Raw genomic sequence first — 20069 nt, forward strand, 5'->3', positions numbered from 1 at the left:
ATAAACCAACATTGGCTATAAATGTGACGTCTGCACACACTCACTTCAGAACTTTTCTGCCGCAGTGATCTTTGAACCTCCGATTGTCAGCTTCAGGAAGCAGTTTGCTTGTTTGGCTCTGCCATCCGCTACAGATAAGTGCCCTTTTTTTTTTTTCTTGTTATCTACTATTTAACTTTTCAGATGTACTTGTCAGCTAGAAAGGGGAAGTGTGCTTGTGGGGACAAATTCCTCACAAGGACATGCACAGCTAGTGCATATTCTGCTTAGGGGAGGTAAATGACCATAAGTCTTGCAAAATTTGTAAATAGTTTGTACCTAAAACTCTCTGCAGCCATCTGGCTGCACTCAAACTATATCTCCAGAACCAGATACTCCAACGACTAGCGTTAGGTATAGAGGGCATGGGGTAGGTATTTTCGATGAGCTGCTTCGGAAGAAGGCCAAAAAAGTTAAGCCCGACACCCATGCTGCACCTCAGGAATCCAGTGATACTCTTGAGGCAGATGTTAGCCCAGGGTCCCATCGGATGTTCGTCTCTCATCTTGAATCGGAAGCCGTGATGGAGGTCGGTTCAGCAAAAACACTGAGTATGTCTTCTGAGGTAGACCAGCCATCAGTTCCTAATGGCGAGGGGGAACCACTGCTTGTGGTGTCTGAGGGGCCTACTACTGCTTGGCCATCCTCCCAGATGTCTGTTTCTAAATTGACCCTTCCTTCTACTCCTCTGAAGAGGAAATGGAAATTAAAACATATTGAACAGCAACCAGCACCTAGGTGGGAAGTTTTCTCTCAACGTCTAATTCAAGGCATCCCAGGCCCTCCAGTCACAGATCCCTCATTCTGCCCCCCCCACACACTGTGCAGGCCGTAGAAGAATCAGAGGAAGAATACTCCTCTGAAGAATCCCTAACTTTCTGCTCTCAAATTGAATCCCCCAAGGACTTTATCACGCCTGAGGACGAAGACACCATTAGGCCTCAGTCTCCAGGGGAAGAATTTTCTTTTGGGGATACTATCTCTCATGAGAGAACACTTTAAGTGGCAGGCCTCAGATGTTTCAGAAAAAAAAAGAAGTATTTTGAATTATTACAAATGGATCAGCCCTCCCATCTGCTGTACCTCCCTTGGCTTACGGCCTTTCAAGATGCCTTTATGGCTGCTTCACAGGCCCCTGATTCTCAGCCCCCTGCTTCAAAACTCCCAGACAGGTTATATAAAGTACCTCAGGACACTCAGTACCTGTTCAATAACCCCCCCTGCATATGCTGCAGTCAAAGCAGTCTCTGCTGACAAATCCTCTAGACAGCTCCCCTCATCCTCTCTATTCCGTACTGACAAGGACAGCAAGTTCATGGATAGGCTAGGGAAGAAGGTCTGTACTTCTTCTGCACTTGCCATTAGAGCACTAAATTACCAAACCCATATGGCCAGGTTTGTTTTGGACACCCTGTCCAAGGCTTCAGCTCTCTTACCTGAAGTACCAGACTTGCCTCTAAGACCCAACTAAACACCCTCCTTTCCACCACCTCACAGGTGACTAGGCAGTCTATTAAGTGCTGTTACAATGCTGTGGAAGTCTCTTCAAAATATGCAGCTTCAGGCTCTGTCCTGAGGAGGTACTCCTGGGCGAGGCTCCAGCCTCTTCCTATGTATGTACAAGCCAAGCTGTTAGACACTCTGTGAGGATATCCCAACCACTGTGGATATCCCACTGCTGCCAAACAATTAATATGTGACGCCCGTGCCCTGGCCCAGCAATCAAGGAGCCTCAATCCGCACCACTAACACCAGTAAAGTGCAATTTCCCTTAAGAGCACACAGAGATCACAGTCAGTCCGGGGCTGGTCGCTCCCTTGCTCCTCAGGTCCCCAATAAGACTCCCCACTGGCTCAGCTATAGGGTCCAGATGTCAGCCTAGCTGGGCAAGCTAAAATGTCCAGCACCCTCTCTGTCCAAGCAGCACTTCGTGTCCCTGCCCAAGTAGCTGACACACACACACACGTTGAGATAACAGTTTACACAACCACACAGACACTTCTGGGGAAGGCTGGCACAGGTTCTCCAGATGTGCCCCCTTTTACCCAGACTATATGGTAGTAATTACTACCACCACCCAGCTAATGTTTATCAGCTACTCAAAGGCCCTTAAAATGGTGTCCAATTATTGCTGTTTAATATTGTTATTATCCAATTGTTAGTATAGCCCAGGGCTAAAGCTTTAGGAGTGGCTTTGTACAATTTTACCAGAGGCATACAAGTACTCTAAAGAGCTTAAATTATCTCTACACAAACCAGCCACAGTTAAAAGGTTTTAAAATATTTAATAATAAATAATTAAAACCACAAGACAATACTTTCTACTACACAGTCAGTGCTAGTCAAGAGAGTTCAGAGATCACACACAAGTACTTAAAATAAATCAGTAGTACAGTTCTGACATCACAGAACAACACTTAGTCTAAACTTTCTAATTCCTAGCTACTTCTAGGAGAAAACACAGTTATAACATACTGCTTACATAAAGAGAGCATAAGGCAGTGCTGTGTTGGATATCAAGACAAAAATGCTTAACAATCTCTGGTTCTCACTGTTTAAATTGCTATTGCAGTTCTGATAAACATTACATCATATTTTTACATTTTCCTGGGTTCCCAGGCCACACAGAAACTGCATTTACATTCTTTTAAACTTAGAGCAATAAAGGACATTCCATATGTAAATTCTAGTAATTATTCCTTAAGTTAAAACAGTAGGCAGGATGCTTACTCCTGACTCATCGACTCCAAATTCTAACTTCAAAGGAACAGACATAAATTAATTTTAATTTCAAAGGACCAACAAGAAATGCTTGACTTAACTTTCTTTACAGCAGAGGGCAATGTTGCCACATTGTTTTATGTTCAACATTTCTTTACATTTAAGACAACAAGCCTGTAGTTTACATTTATATTTAGAAATGACAGAATTATCTATAAAATTCTGTCTGGCTAGGCTGGCAGCCTTCACGCTTCTCTACCAGTTTCACATGCTCCATTAGATACTAAGGGCCTTTTCAGTGAAGCTTCTGCAGAACTCCTCAAATCCCTACAAGAAAAGGGAAAGGAGTTGCAAAATTTAAAACATTTACTGGTTTCACCTATTCCTAGATACCATAGGAATTCTCCTCAAAGGACAACCTTGGTTAGGAGACAGCTTATTCTGCTCTACTTCTGGCTAAGGGATGGCGGCAACTTGGGAAACATTCAGCTCCTAGACCTCCTTCCTCTGCCACTACTACCCTTTTTCAGAGGCATTCTGACCAGGTAAGACTCCCTTCACTGTGACTCAAACCCACTACCTCCTTCCACCCCCCCTCCCTTCGCCTGACATTCTCCCTACCCTCCTGGCGGAAGATCACTTCAGAGGAGTGGGTCCTCTCCATCGTTCAAAAATTTTATTGTATGACTTAGTGGACACTCCCCCCCCCCCTTCCAGAAGAAACCCCAACCCCCTCTAAGCTAGCTTCATCTCTTCCCCTCTATTCTCAATCAATTACAGGCTCAGGGCACCATAGAAAGGGTACAACTACAACAAATAAACAAGGGATTTTATTCAAGGATGTTTCTGGTCCCAAGGAAAGATGATCCTTGGAGACCAATTCTGGATATGTCCTTTATTTATTTTTATTTTTTATTTATTTAACATTTGTTGACCGGGAATGTCCGACTAGGTTCCACAGAGCCTGTTTTCAGCGGAGGCCCGGGGTCCTCAAGGTTCACACCTTCAAAATGCTCACCTTGCATCTGCTCTTGCCCCTCATTCCAAGCCAGGCCTTTATGGTATCCCTGGATCTGAAGGACACCTATCTTCACATTCCAATACACCCCTGCTTCAGGAAATTCCTACATTTTTACAGCAGGTTCCTTGCATTTTCAGTTTTCTGCATTTCCTTTTGGGCTCTCCACAGCCCCCAGGGTGTTCACAAAGTGGCTAGCTCCAGTGATTGCCCACTGCAGAACTCAGGGTATTCAAATATACCCATACCTAGATGACCTGTTAATACTGCACCAGGACCATAACACCCTTTACTATCACCTACACCAAGTGACTAACACTCTGGCAGACTTAGGATTCAATGTGAACCAGGAAAAGTCCCACCTGATCCTTACACAGGACCTAGTCTTTTTAGGGTGCAGGATCAGAACAGACAAGATGGCAGTCTTCATCTCCTGCCAAAGATGACATCTCCCATTATTTCAAGAACCTCCTCACACTTCAAACACTTACAGCCAAAGAATTCCTGAGAGTCGTGGGCCACATGGCATCCCTGATACCCATGCTCCCTATGGCAAGGTTGCATATGAGAAATATTCAGTGGGTACTAAAGACTCATTGGAACCAACATTCCCACCCTATGGACATTTTGCTTCCTCTCCTACCATGCCTGAAAAAATAACTGGAATGGTGGATTGCAACCATCAATCTCAACCAGAGCATACCTTTGTAGATGCCTCCACCCTTACAGCAAATCTTCACAGATGCCTCAGATATGGGCTGGGCAGCAGGCCTGCTGCACAACCATAAACTAAGCAAAGTACAGGGAGAGTGGCTTCTAATCAGGCAAAGGGACCAGGTCAATATCAAAGAGATGAGGGCCCTTTACCTAGCATTACAGACCTTCCAACAGGTCCTCCTACCAGGCACCTTGATAGTAGTCACAGACAATATAACTGTCTTGTGGTACATAAACAAGCCATGGGGGGCAAGGTCATACCCCCTTTGCAGCCTAGCCATACAGATCTGGACCCTAGCATCATCACTCCATATCTACCTGCAAGCAGTGTACATTCCTTCAGCAGAGAATGCAGTGGCAGACACGATCAGCAGAACCCTCTGCACTTTCTCATGAATAGATGCTTCATAGAGAGGTATTCCTGAATCTTAAACACAAATGAGGTGTTCCTCAGGCAGATCTGTGTGCCTCCTCCCAGAACAGGCGGATGCCTCTCTTTTGTACAAGGGATCCACACCCCTAGGCTTGGAAAGAGGACACCTTCTCTTTCTCTTGGGCGGGGATGTATCTGTATGCCTTCCCCCTTCACACTGATTCAGAAGGAACTTCTGAAGATACAGAGAGGCAAACCAAAAATCCTGCTGGTGACTCCCTACTGGCCAAGACAGCATTAGTTTCCCCTTTTTCACCTTTTAGCCAAGGACAATCATCACAGGTTACCCAACCATTTAGACCTACTCACACAAGATAGGGGATCCCTAATACACCCTCAGGTGACCAGTCTCAAACTCACCTTACTTATGGGTGATAGGGTTCTGATCCCCTTTAGACATCTGTACTCAGAGGACATACTCAATGTCCTGCAGGAGGCCAGGAAACCTAGTACCAGGAGAAATTGTGTGTCAAAATGGAAAAGATTCTCCAGCTGGTGTCAGAAGAAAAAACAGGACCCTTTACTCATTCCTGTACTCATGGTCCTTTCTTACTTGTGTGAGCTTCTACATTCAGGACTGACATACTCATCTGTTAAGGTCCACATGTTCTTCGTGTTTCACTGTTGCAGTCATTACATTTGGGTAATCTGCTGGCAGGTTGCCCTCAGTCGGCCTGATTAACAAAGTCTTGGGTCCTGCGTCGGTTGCTGCCCCCTCTTCCATGACTTCAGGTCATCAGGGGTATAAAACATGCAGCCAACACCATTACATCAGTCTTTCTTGCCGTGCGGTGCCCGAAGCAGAAGCAGTTCGCAAGTGCCGGTTGGCTGACTCCTGAAGTTTTCGTTTTCGAGTTTCAGAACTGAAGTCTTCAACTAAAAGCTAAGTACCCCATTGGGGAAACTTTTTCTTGCTCCTTACCGATGTCAGTAATAGTTAATAATTGCATAACTTGTGGGAAGCAAATAACTCATAAGGATTTTCATTTGTACTATATTCCTTGACTAGGCCCTGACCACAACGTACCTTGCTGTCGGTTTTGTGCTAAATTTAATCAATGCACTATTAAACGTCGGTATATTTTTGCCTCTAAATATTTTGCCTCACAATTTAGTTATCCAGAAATGTCGTCGGTTAGCAATCCGACTACCAGAATACCTAAAAAATGCAAAGAAAAAGACAGAGACAGGCGGTTGAAGTCCAAAACTGACAATGACGCTTCTCCTAAGCCAGTCGCTAGTTCGCCAATACTCAGTGAGCTGCTTTCGCAGCCCCTGATACCCGCTACTTCTGATTTGCAATGGAATCCGCGGATGTCTCTACCTTAGATGGGTCCGGAGCCGCTGTGCAGGCACCGGCTTCTGAGGGTGTTTTCAGCCTACAGATTTGTATATTAGACCGACACCATCTTCAAAACTAAGGCCAGAATCTAAATCTATGTCTAAAAAACTGACACCTGGGCCACATGTGCAGGCCCCTATGCCTAAAAAACAAATGATAAAAATGGCTGAAGATTTAATTACTCTGATCAGGGGTAGCCAACACCTTCCTTCTAAGAGGCCTAGGCAGGACATTGATTATGAATCTTCTGAACAGGGTTCTATTTCTTTTGACTCTTCTAATGAACAGGATTTGTCTATACCTACTTATGAGGACTGATGCAGAAGATTCTATTCCTTCTGCTTCCCCCCCCCCCTGAGGATTTTTCTTTTGGGGAAACTTTACATACCTTAAGGGAACATTTCCACTGGGAAAGTCAGGATTTCTCTGAATCTAAAAAGAGACTTTGGGATTTTCTTCTTTTTCCTCAGCATAGGCCTTTGGCTATTCCTCCTGTTTTAGACATTGTTGATGATGTTTTTTCAGACTCTAGTATGGCTCCTGATTCTTTGCCTCTGGCTCCTTGTAAGCCAGACAGATACTACAGGGCTCCTGACTCCCACAAATTCCTTTTCAAAAATTCCTATTGCAGATCCTGAAACCATTTCTCAGGGTCCCAAGGGCATTAAGAACTCTACTGCTAAAAATCCTACCACCTTCTGATAGAGATTCCAGGGCGCTGGATAGATGAGGTAAGAAGGTTTACACTTCTGCAACCTTGACAATCAGGTCTTTAAACTGTCAATTACATATGCTTAAATATCAACAGCATATCATGGGACTACTTAAACAGAAAATGATGTTAATTTCTGACTGTGTGGAAAGTAAAGATTTACAGGATTTATTGCATTCAGCTGAACAAGTTGGAAAACATACTTTGCAATGTGGTTTTGATTCTTTGGAGGCCTCTTGCAAGGCTGCTGTAACTGGGTCTGTGCTAAGAAGGCATGCTTGGCTCAAAAGCAAACTCTGCCTGATCATGTTAAAGCAAAATTGTTGGATGCTCCTTTACAACAGGACCGTCTCTTTGGTAATAAGGCTGAAGAAGTTTTAAAAAAGATGGAAGTTAAAGCTAAATCTATGCAAACTGTGAAAGATTTCTTACAAGTACAACCTCCAAGATTTAGTAGGCACTGGCCTACTAAGAACTGGTCCTTTCCAGTTCCTTTGAGAGCCACTCAAGTCAAACCCAGAAATTCCAAAGGTGCCAGGTTTCAGTCACAAGGGACTTTTAGAACAAAATAATGGAGTGCCTCCTCCTCCAAATCTGGAAGCAACAAGGCACCCTCCCTATGGTAAACAGTCTCAATGACTTCCCTCTACACTCACCAAGCACTTATCTTTTAGTCACCCCTTTGGGGGGAAAACTGGCACTTCATGCAAGAAACTGACAACTTATAACCCAGGACAAATGGGTTTTAAATATAGTATCTCAGGGATACAGATTTCATTTCCACATGTTGCCAATCCCAAATGGATGGCCAGACCTGCCCCCAAATCAGTGGACAGAGGCCCAGAAACAAGTACTGTCCCTCATGAACATGTGGGCTATTCAACCAGTACCAGAAGAGGAAAAGGGTTTCTATTCAAGACTTATAAAACAGAAACAATAACACAAGATGAAGTTAAAAAAGGTTGCTGGTAGAGTCTACTCAGATATAACTCTCAAACTATTGAATGTGTTTGTGAGGAGCTCAGTAAGGGGAAAGGGGAGGAAAATTAGGTAAATGAGGACATGGTTTCAGTCGGGATTAGCACAAGGACACAGCCACTGTGCTTTAAGATGTTCTCTGATGTGTTTTTTGAAAAGAGAGGTAGAGTTTTGATTAGTTATTTCTTGAGGGAGTTGATTCCAGTTTTTACCTATGGAATTTGAAAATAATGAATCCCCAGCTTTATTATATGATTTAGTTAGAGATACTAGGAGTTTGTTAGCAGAACGGAGTGTGGCTAGGTTTTTATATGGTATAATCAGTTTTGTAAGGCTAGGGGTGGCATCAGGGTAGTAGAGGGTCTTTTGAATGATGAGTAGTTGTTGATAGAGTAAGTGGTTATTTAGCTCTAACCAATCTAGCTGTTTGAGGTTAAGACAATGGTGTGTTCTTAGGGGAGTAGCAGTAATGAATCTGGCTATGCTATTGTAGCAGATAGATAGTTTGGTAATGTTAGTTTTGGATAAGTTAGTATAGATAGGTGAGGCATAGAAGAGGGTGGAGATCAGGTGTGTCTGAGCAATGGTTTTTCTAGCTACTGGGGTAAGAAAGGGTTTAATTCTGTAGAGAGTCCCAATTTTTTTGTTGACAGCTTTAATAGTGGTGTTGATGTGTTCATCATAATTGAGACTGTTATCAATTGTTACACCTAGTAATCGAGTGGTCTTATCAGGGTTAATACTGGTTGCATTATTCGAGGAGATAGTAAAGAGAGGTGTGGGAGATTTATGAGTGGGAGTAAAGAGAAGAAGCTTAGTTTTTTTGGGGTTAAGGAGGAGGCAGTGTTGCATAAACCAATTTTCGACAGTTAAGAAGACTGTTTGGGTGAGGGACTGGAGGGAGGGAATATTTTTAGCAGTGCAGATTAATGTTGAGTCATCAGCATATTGAATGCAGGTGGCTTGTGGTATATTGAGATGTAGGTCATTGATAAATAATGAAAAGAAGGGGGCCAAGGATTGATCCTTGTGGAACACCAATATTTACTGGGAGTAAGGAAGATAGGTTGTTCTCCCATAGGACTGCTTGTTGCCTGTTATGGAGATAGCTCTTAAACCACTGTAGCGAGTGTGGGCTGAGAGAATAAAGGTTTAGCTTGTCAAGAAGTATATTGTGGTTAACCATATCAAAGGCTTTTGAAAGATCTATGAATAGTGCTGAGGAGAAATGATTTTTGTTTCTATTATTATTTATGGAGTCAGAGAAGGAAAGGAGGGCAGTTGTAGTGCTGTGGAATGGTCTGAATCCATGTTGACAGTCGGCTAGAAGTTTGTTTTGAAGAAGGTAGTTAAGAATTTGTTTATGAACACATCTTTCCATAATCTTGGCTAATGGGGAAAGTAAGGCAATAGGGCGAAAATTTGAGAGTTCAGTTGATGAGCCTCCTTTGTGTAGGGGAATTATATGAGATATTTTCCATAAGGTGGGGATTGTTCCTTCAGTGATAGTCCTATTAATCAGTATGGATACTGGATAATTGATAGCTTTTGCAGCTATTTGTAGGTATTCGGATGGGAGTTGGTCAGCAGATGGGGTGCAAGGTTTGAGTTTTTTAAGAAGCTTATAAATAAGAGATGTAGCAACGGGTTGAATCTGAAAGGTCTTGGATGAGGGTAGAGAGGTATTTGGTAAGGGAGCAGTAGATGTGGGTAATGAGTTAGCTAGCGATTGAATGGCTTCTGTAAAATACTTATTAAAGGCTTCAGGGAGAAACAATTAATATGTGATGCCCGTGCCCTGGCCCAGCAATCAAAGAGCCTCAATCCGCACCACTAACACCAGTAAAGTGCAATTTCCCTTAAGAGCACACAGAGATCAGTCAGTCCGGGGCTGGTTGCTCCCTTGCTCCTCGGGTCCCCAATAAGACACCCCACTGGCTCAGCTATAGGGTCCAGATGTCAGCCTAGCTGGGCAAGCTAAAATGGCCAGCACCCTCTCTGTCCAAGCAGTACTTCGTGTCCCTGCCCAAGTAGCTGACACACACACACACGCTGAGATAACAGTTTACACAACCACACAGACACTTCTGGGGAAGGCTGGCACAGGTTCTCCAGATGTGCCCCCTTTTACCCAGACTATATGGTAGTAATTACTACCACCTCCCAGCTAATGTTTATCAGCTACTCAAAGGCCCTTAAAATGGTGTCCAATTATTACTGTTTAATATTGTTATTATCCAATTGGTAGTATAGCCCAGGGCTAAAGCTTTAGGAGTGGCTTTGTACAATTTTACCAAAGGCATACAAGTACTCTAAAGAGCTTAAATTATCTCAACACAAACCAGCCACAGTTAAAAGGTTTTAAAATATTTAATAATAAATAATTAAAACCACAAGACAATACTTTCTACTACACAGTTAGTGCTAGTCAAGAGAGTTCAGAGATCACACGCAAGTACTTAAAATAAATCAGTAGTACAGTTCTGACATCACAGAACAACACTTAGTCTAAACTTTCTAATTCCTAGCTACTTCTAGGAGAAAACACAGTTATAACATACTGCTTACATAAAGAGAGCATAAGGCAGTGCTGAGTTGGATATCAAGACAAAAATGCTTAACAATCTCTGGTTCTCACTGTTTAAATTGCTATTGCAGTTCTGATAAACATTACATCATATTTTTACACTTTCCTGGGTTCCCAGGCCACACAGAAACTGCATTTACATTCTTTTAAACTTAGAGCAATAAAGGACATTCCATATGTAAATTCTAGTAATTATTCCTTAAGTTAAAACAGTAGGCAGGATGCTTACTCCAGACTCATCGACTCCAAATTCTAACTTCAAAGGAACAGACATAAATTAATTTTAATTTCAAAGGACCGACAAGAAATGCTTGACTTAACTTTCTTTACAGCAGAGGGCAATGTTGCCACATTGTTTTATGTTCAACATTTCTTCACATTTAAGACAACACGCCTGTAGTTTACATTTATATTTAGAATTGACAGAATTATCTATAAAATTCTGTCTGGCTAGGCTGGCAACCTTCACGCTTCTCTACCAGTCTTCACACGCTCCATTAGATACTAAGGGCCTTTTCAGTGAAGCTTCTGCAGAACTCCTCAAATCCCTACAAGAAAAGGGAAAGGAGTAGCAAAATTTAAAACATTTACTGGTTTCACCTATTCCTAGATACCATAGGAATTCTCCTCAAAGGACAACCTTGGTTAGGAGACAGCTTATTCTGCTCTACTTCTGGCTAAGGGACGGCGGCAACTTAGGAAACATTCAGCTCCTAGACCTCCTTCCTCTGCCACTACTACCCTTTTTCAGAGGCATTCTGACCAGGTAAGACTCCCTCCACTGTGACTCAAACCCACTACCTCCTTCCACCCCCTCCCTTCGCCTGACATTCTCCCTACCCTCCTGGCGGAAGATCACTTCAGAGGAGTGGGTCCTCTCCATCGTTCAAAAATTTTATTTTATGACTTAGTGGACACTTCTCCCCCCCTTCCAGAAGAAACCCCAACCCCCTCCAAGCTAGCTTCATCTCTTCCCCTCTATTCTCAATCAATTACAGGCTCAGGGCACCATAGAAAGGGTACAACTACAACAAATAAACAAGGGATTTTATTCAAGGATGTTTCTGGTCCCAAGGAAAGATGATCCTTGGAGACCAATTCTGGATATGTCCTTTATTTATTTAACATTTGTTGACCGGGAATGTCCGACGGTTCCACAGAGCCTGTTTTCAGCGGAGGCCCGGGGTCCTCAAGGTTCACACCTTCAAAATGCTCACCTTGCATCTGCTCTTGCCCCTCATTCCAAGCCAGGCCTTTATGGTATCCCTGGATCTGAAGGACACCTACCTTCACATTCCAATACATCCCTGCTTCAGGAAATTCCTACATTTTTTACAGCAGGTTCCTTGCATTTTCAGTTTTCTGCATTTCCTTTTGGGCTCTACACAGCCCCCAGGGTGTTCACAAAGTGTCTAGCTCCAGTGATTGCCCACTGCAGAACTCGGGGTATTCAAATATACCCATACCTAGATGACCTGTTAATACTGCACCAGGACCATCACACCCTTTACTATCACCTGCACCAAGTGACCAACACTCTGGCAGACTTAGGGTTCAATGTGAACCAGGAAAAGTCCCACCTGATCCTTACACATGACCTAGTCTTTTTAGGGTGCAGGATCAGAACAGACAAGATGGCAGTCTTCATCTCCTGCCAGAAGATGACATCTCCCATTATTTCAAGAACCTCCTCACACTTCAAACACTTACAGCCAAAGAATTCCTGAGAATCGTGGGCCATATGGCATCCCTGATACCCATGCTCCCTATGGCAAGGTTGCATATGAGAAATATTCAGTGGGTACTAAAGACTCATTGGAACCAACATTCCCACCCTATGGACACTTTGCTTCCTCTCCTACCATGCCTGAAAATATAACTGGAATGGTGGATTGCAACCATCAATCTCAACCAGAGCATACCTTTGCAGATGCCTCCACCCTTACAGCAAATCTTCACAGATGCCTCAGATATGGGCTGGGCAGCAGGCCTGCTGCACAACCATAAACTAAGCAAAGTACAGGGAGAGTGGCTTCTACTCAGGCAAAGGGACCAGGTCAATATCAAAGAGATGAGGGCCCTTTACCTAGCATTACAGACCTTCCAACAGGTCCTCCTACCAGGCACCTTGATAGTAGTCACAGACAATATAACTGTCTTGTGGTACATAAACAAGCCGTGGGGGGGCAAGGTCATACCCCTTTGCAGCCTAGCCAATACAGATCTGGACCCTAGCATCATCACTCCATATTTACCTGCAAGCAGTGTACATTCCTTCAGCAGAGAATGCAGTGGCAGACACCATCAGCAGAACCCTCTGCACTTTCTCATGAATAGATGCTTCATAAAGAGGTATTCCTGAATCTTAAACACAAATGAGGTGTTCCTCAGGCAGATCTGTGTGCCTCCTCCCAGAACAGGCAGATGCCTCTCTTTTGTACAAGGGATCCACACCCCTAGGCTTGGAAAGAGGACGCCTTCTCTTTCTCTTGGGCGGGGATGTATCTGTATGCCTTCCCCCTTCACACTGATTCAGAAGGTCCTTCTGAAGATACAGAGAGGCAAACCAAAAATCCTGCTGGTGACTCCCTACTGGCCAAGACAGCATTAGTTTCCCTTTCTTCACCTTTTAGCCAAGGACAATCATCACAGGTTACCCAACCATTTAGACCTACTCACACAAGGTAGGGGATCCCTAATACACCCTCAGGTGACCAGTCTCAAACTCACCTTATGGGTGATAGGGTTCTGATCCCCTTCAGACATCTGTACTCAGAGGATATACTCAATGTCCTGCAGGAGGCCAGGAAACCTAGTACCAGGAGAAATTGTGTGTTAAAATGGAAAAGATTCTCCAGGTGGTGTCAGAAGAAAAAACAGGACCCTTTACTCATTCCTGTACTCATGGTCCTTTCTTACTTGTGTGAGCTTCTACATTCAGGACTGACATACTCATTCGTTAAGGTCCACATGTTCTTCATGTTTCACTGTTGCAGTCATTACATTTGGGTAATCTGCTGGCAGGTTGCCCTCAGTCGGCCTGATTAACAAAGTCTTGGGTCCTGCGTCGGTTGCTGCCCCCTCTTCCATGACTTCAGGTCATCAGGGGTATAAAACATGCAGCCAACACCATTACATCAGTCTTTCTTGCCGTGCGGTGCCCAAAGCAGAAGCAGTTCGCAAGTGCCGGTTGGCTGACTCCTGAAGTTTTCGTTTTCGAGTTTCAGAACTGAAGTCTTCAACTAAAAGCTAAGTATCCCATTGGGGAAACTTTTTCTTGCTCCTTACTGATGTCAGTAATAGTTAATAATTGCATAACTTGTGGGAAGCAAATAACTCATAAGGATTTTCATTTGTACTCTATTCCTTGACTAGGCCCTGACCACAACGTACCTTGCTGTCAGTTTTGTGCTAAATTTAATCAACGCACTATTAAACGTCGGTATATTTTTGCCTCTAAATATTTTGCCTCACAATTTAGTTATCCAGAAATGTCGTCGGTTAGCAATCCGACTACCAGAATACCTAAAAAATGCAAAGAAAAAGACAGAGACAGGCCGTTGAAGTCCAAAACTGACAATGACGCTTCTCCTAAGCCAGTTGCTAGTTCGCCAGTACTCAGTGAGCTGCTTTCGCAGCCCCTGATACCCGCTACTTCTGATTTGCAATGGAACCCGCGGATGTCTCTACCTTAGATGGGTCCGGAGCCGCTGTGTAGGCACCGACTTCTGAGGGTGTTTTCAGCCTACAGATTTGTATATTAGACCGACACCATCTTCAAAACTAAGGCCAGAATCTAAATCTATGTCTAAAAAACTGACGCCTGGGCCACATGTGCAGGCCCCTATGCCTAAAAAACAAATGATCAAAATGGCTGAAGATTTAATTACTCTGATCAGGGGTAGCCAACACCTTCCTTCTAAGAGGCCTAGGCAGGACATTGATTATGAATCTTCTGAACAGGGTTCTATTTCTTTTGACTCTTATAATGAACAGGATTTGTCTATACCTACTTATGAGGACTGATGCAGAAGATTCCATTCCTTCTGCTCCCCCCCCCCTGAGGATTTTTCTTTTGGGGAAACTTTACATACCTTAAGGGAACATTTCCACTGGGAAAGTCAGGATTTCTCTGAATCTAAAAAGAGACTTTGGGATTTTCTTCTTTTTCCTCAGCATAGGCCTTTGGCTATTCCTCCTGTTTTAGACATTGTTGATGTTTTTTCAGAATCTAGTATGGCTCCTGATTCTTTGCCTCTGGCTCCTTGTAAGCCAGACAGATACTACAGGGCTCCTGACTCCCACAAATTCCTTTTCAAAAATCCCTATTGCAGATCCTGAAACCATTTCTCAGGGTCCCAAGGGCATTAAGGCCTCTACTTCTAAAATCCTACCACCTTCTGATAGAGATTCCAGGGCGCTGGATAGATGAGGTAAGAAGGTTTACACTTCTGCAACCTTGACAATCAGGTCTTTAAACTGTCAATTACATATGCTTAAATATCAACAGCATATCATGGGACTACTTAAACAGAAAATGATGTTAATTTCTGACTGTGTGGAAAGTAAAGATTTACAGGATTTATTACATTCAGCTGAACAAGTTGGAAAACATACTTTGCAATGCGGTTTTGATTCTTTGGAGGCCTCTTGCAAGGCTGCTGTAACTGGGTCTGTGCTAAGAAGGCATGCTTGGCTCAAAAGCAAACTCTGCCTGATCATGTTAAAGCAAAATTGTTGGATGCTCCTTTACAACAGGACCATCTCTTTGGTAATGAGGCTGAAGAAGTTTTAAAAAAAGATGGAAGTTAAAGCTAAATCTATGCAAACTGTGAAAGATTTCTTACAAGTACAACCTCCAAGATTTAGTAGGCACTGGCCTACTAAGAACTGGTCCTTTCCAGTTCCTTTGAGAGCCACTCAAGTCAAACCCAGAAATTCCAAAGGCACCAGGTTTCAGTCACAAGGGACTTTTAGAACAAAATAATGGGGTGCCTCCTCCTCCTCCAAATCTGGAAGCAACAAGGCACCCTCCCTATGGTAAACAGTCTCAATGACTTCCCGCTACACTCACCAAGCACTTATCTGTTAGTCACCCCTTTGGGGGGAAAACTGGCACTTCATGCAAGAAACTGGCAACTTATAACCCAGGACAAATGGGTTTTTAAATATAGTATCTCAGGGATACAGATTTCATTTCCACATGTTGCCAATCCCAAATGGATGGCCAGACCTGCCCCCAAATCAGTGGACAGAGGCCCAGAAACAAGTACTGTCCCTCATGAACATGTGGGCTATTCAACCAGTACCAGAAGAGGAAAAGTGTTTCTATTCAAGACTTTTCCTGGTACCCAGAAAAGACAAATCATGGTGTCCAATTCTGCATTTATCTACTCTAAATATATTTCTGGACATTCCAAAATACAAGAGGCTGACTCTTCAACAGTTCCTTCCTTTGCTAGGCAAAGATGCCTGGTTGGTAACTCTATATTTAAAAGAGACTTACCTGCATATCCCAGTCAGGGAATCTTGCAGAAGATACCTCCGCTTCAAAGCAGGCTACTTGCATTACCAGTTCTCTGCACTGCCCTTTGGCTTATCTACTGTGCCCAGGGTCTTCACAAAGTGCCTGGCTCCAGTAATTGCATTTTGCAGGCAAAGAAATATTCAAATATATCCATACGATTGCCTAATTCAGGCAGAAAACAAGGACATTCTTCTAAACCATCTGGCGTTTGTAAAAAGGGTTCTAACTTGTCTAGGGTACACCATAAACGAAAAGAAATCACAACTGGCACCCTCTCAAAAATTACATTCCTGGGTGCAAGCTTGAATGCAACTGCCCAGATAGCTTACCTTACGCCAGAAAAGCAAATTCATTTGGTAACTTACTTCAAACAGGTGGCCACAAAAACCCTGCCATCTGCAAGACAAATTCTGCAAGCCTTGGGTTCATGGCCTCTTGCATTCTTCTAATTCCATATGCAAGATTGCATATGAGGAAACTTCAGTGGTACTTAAAAAGTTGATGGAGTCAACATTGTCACAGCCTGGAAACAATGATTCCTATCATACCTTGCCTGCAACTAGAGATCCTATGGTGGGCAGAGGCCTGCCACCAAAACAAGGAACTGCCATTCACTCCACCCCTTGCTGCCCAAGCCCTAACTACAGACGCATCAGACTATGCTTGGGGGGCTCATCTGGCAGGGAAGTGCATTCAGGGCAAATGGAGTCCAAATCAAATGCACCTTCATATCAGTCAGAAAGAGATGCTAGCGGTACAGAATGCACTGACGGCCTTCAAGGACTACCTTCATCCTGGACAATTAATGATAAAGACAGACAACACCACAGTTATGTGGTACATAAACAAGCAGGGGGGTACACACTCCTACCCCCTTTGCATACTAGCCATGGCATTGTGGAACACGGCCATGACCTACCAAATACAACTACAAGCTCAATTCCTGCTAGGAAAAGCTGAATACTCTGGCAGACGAACTAAGCAGAAATCTCATGGACCCACATGAATGGAAACTGGAACCACGGATTTTCAACATGTTGACAAGCAAATGGGGGAGTCCAGACATCGATCTTTTAGCCTCACCCCAGAAATATCAGTTGGACAAATTCTGCACAAGAACTCAACACAAAAAAGCCTGGAAAGTGGATGCTCTTTCATTCAAACCTGTCAGTCTATGCTTTTCCCCCTCCGCCTCTGCTCTCCAAAGTTCTACTAAAAGTCAAACAGGACAAACCAAAAATGATTCTGATTGCTCCAGACTGGCCTCGCCAACACTGGTACCCACTCCTGCGCAATGTGTCACACCTTCCACCATAGCATCTGCCTCAGACACCCTACATACTGTCTCAGCAGAACAACCAAATTCTGCACACTCAGCTCCAAACTTTGAATCTTGCAGCGTGGCTAATCACCTAAATTCACCCTTATCATCCCTCAGCAAACCTGTGATGGATGTCATTTTGGAGGCGAGAAGGTCTAGTACTAGAAAATCTTATGCTGACAAATGGAAAAGATTCTGTGCCTGGAACCAATCACAAGGAATAAGCACAGCAGTGCCCAATATTCCTCAGATTTTACAATACTTAACTGAGATGCTTCACAAGGGCCTGTCCTTTTCTTCCATAAAAATCCATGCTTCAGCCATTTCAGCTCATTACAGCACAGAACCTCCACTCTTTTCTCATCCTCTGCTAAGTCTGTATCTTAGAGGGGCCAAAAATTTAAGACCACCTAGGAGAGCTCCAACACCTGCCTGGGACCTCAATTTTGTATTGGAAAAGCTCACTCTCCATCCTTTCCAGTCAGCTGCTACTGCAGACTTGAAATTTCTCTCCTGGAAAACAGCTTTCCTTTTAGCAGTCACTTCAGCTAGAAGGATTTCTGAATTACAGGCTCTTATGGCAGTGGAGCCTTTCATTATTTTTCATGCGGACAGGGTGTCCAATCCATCCTTCATGCCTAAGGTGGTATCCAGTGTGGCTCTTAATCAGACCATTCATTTGCCAACTTTCTTTCCCAATCCACAGAACAAAGGGGAATGGATTCTGCATTCATTGGATGTACACAGACAACTGAGATTTTACTTAAACAGGACAAAATCTCTAAGAAAATCTGAACAACTACTGGTGGCATTTGCTGCAGGGGCAGAGGAAAAGGCTATTTCAATTTCCAAATGGATAAGCCATTGTATTTGTTTCTGCTATATGCACCATGGTAAAACTATCCCACAGGGGGTCAGATCTAATTCCACCAGGGCTGCATCTACTTCTATAGCCTTTCTCAGAAGTGTTACTACCAGAGACATTCTAGAAGCTGCTACCTGGAGCTGAGTTCTTACGTTCACCAAACATTACCATTTACCTTTCTTCTCTAAATCCAGAGCTGGCTTTGCCACTGCTGTTCTGCAGGGCCTTATACCTGGTCCTAATGCTGTATAAATCCATCCTCCCAACCATAGCTTTGGGAATCTACCCAAATGTAATGACTGCAACAGTGAAACATAAAGAACATAGTACAGTTGTGTACTTACCATAAATGTAGATGTTCGACTGTATTCACTGTTGCAGTCCTTGTTACCCTCCCTCCAGCCCCCTGTTTTTCTCTTACTATACCTCTACTTTCTTTTACTATGCTTAAAAGCCTTTTTGGTGTATTTGCTTTTGTTTGGAGGTATATTTTTTGTGTTTTTAATTACATATACATATATATATATATATATTTTTATATATATATATATATATATATATATATATTTTTTTTTTTTTTGCTCACCATTTGGGGGGCACCTGACATCTGGGGAAAGAAAAACTGATGTAATGGCGTCGGCTGGATGTTTTATACCCCTGACAACCTAACATCACGGAAGAGGGGACAGCAACCGAAGCAGGACCCAAGACTTTGTTAATCAGGCCGACTGAGGGAAACCTGCCAGCAGATTACCCAAATGTAATGACTGCAACAGTGAATACATTCGAACATTTACATTTATGGTAAGTGTACACAACTTTACTTTGTATGCCATTTCCGCTTGCCTCCCTTTGGTACCTCCTTTGGTATCCAGGTTAGAGGTTAAGCTCTTCTTGAAAGCGGTCTGCCCTATCAGACCCCCTTGTAAGCCAATACCTCCTGTTTGAGACTTAAATTTTGTCCTTGAGAAACTTAGCTTACCACCACTTGAGCCAGCTCATTCAGCGTCACTGAAGCTATGTACCTGAAAAACTGTTCTGCTGGTGGCCCTCACATCATCCAGGAGGGTATCAGAAACACAAGCCTTGATGGCCACCTCTCCTTTTTTCATCTTCCATAAAGACAGGGTCTCCCTCAGGCCTAACTATTCATGCCTAAGGTGGTTCATGAACTATCCTTAAATCAGACCATTGACCTTCCTGTCTTCTTCCCTCAACCTCAAACCTCCTCTGAAAGGACCATACATTCCTTAGATGTCCATAGACATCTTAGGTATTACCTAGACAAAAAACCTATTAGAAGGTCTGACCAGCTGTTCATCTCCTTCCACCCAAGGGGCTTGGGAAATGTAGTCTCAAAATAGGCTATAGCTTCATGGATCTCAAAGGCTATCTCTGCATGTTCCTCCCTTCATGGGAAAGCTCTATCTGGAAATGTGAACGCTCACTCCACCAGGGCAGCTGCTTTTTCAGCAGCCATCTTCAAGAGGGTAGACTCTGCTTCTAGCCTAGAAGCGGCTACTTGGTCATCACTCCACACATTTATCAAGCATTATAAACTAGATTTGGTCTCCAGAGCTAGAACTGGGTTTGCTAGATCCATCCTACATGGTCTCGTAGACCAGGGACCACATCCCTCCTCCCAGGCTCATACCTACAAGATTTGGTACACTCCCTACAGTTATGAATACTGCAACATGAGAATAGAAGGACATAGAATAGTTGTGTAAGAACTTGCCATAACCTTAGATGTCCTTCTCTTCCATGTTGCAGTATTCAGTCCCACCCTCCTACCCCCTCATTACCTAA

At 43.5% G+C, this 20069-nt stretch overlaps 1 protein-coding gene across 1 annotated transcript in view; it reads left to right on the top strand.

The window, feature by feature from the left end:
• Positions 1-20069, top strand: part of EMC1 (ER membrane protein complex subunit 1) — a 1424536-nt gene that overhangs the window by 758402 nt on the left and 646065 nt on the right. The gene's annotated exons all lie outside the window — the stretch shown is intronic.

Source organism: Protopterus annectens, chromosome 1.part1 (assembly GCF_019279795.1).
Source record: "Protopterus annectens isolate FY-2018-M chromosome 1.part1, PAN1.0, whole genome shotgun sequence".
NCBI lineage: Eukaryota > Metazoa > Chordata > Ceratodontiformes > Protopteridae > Protopterus > Protopterus annectens.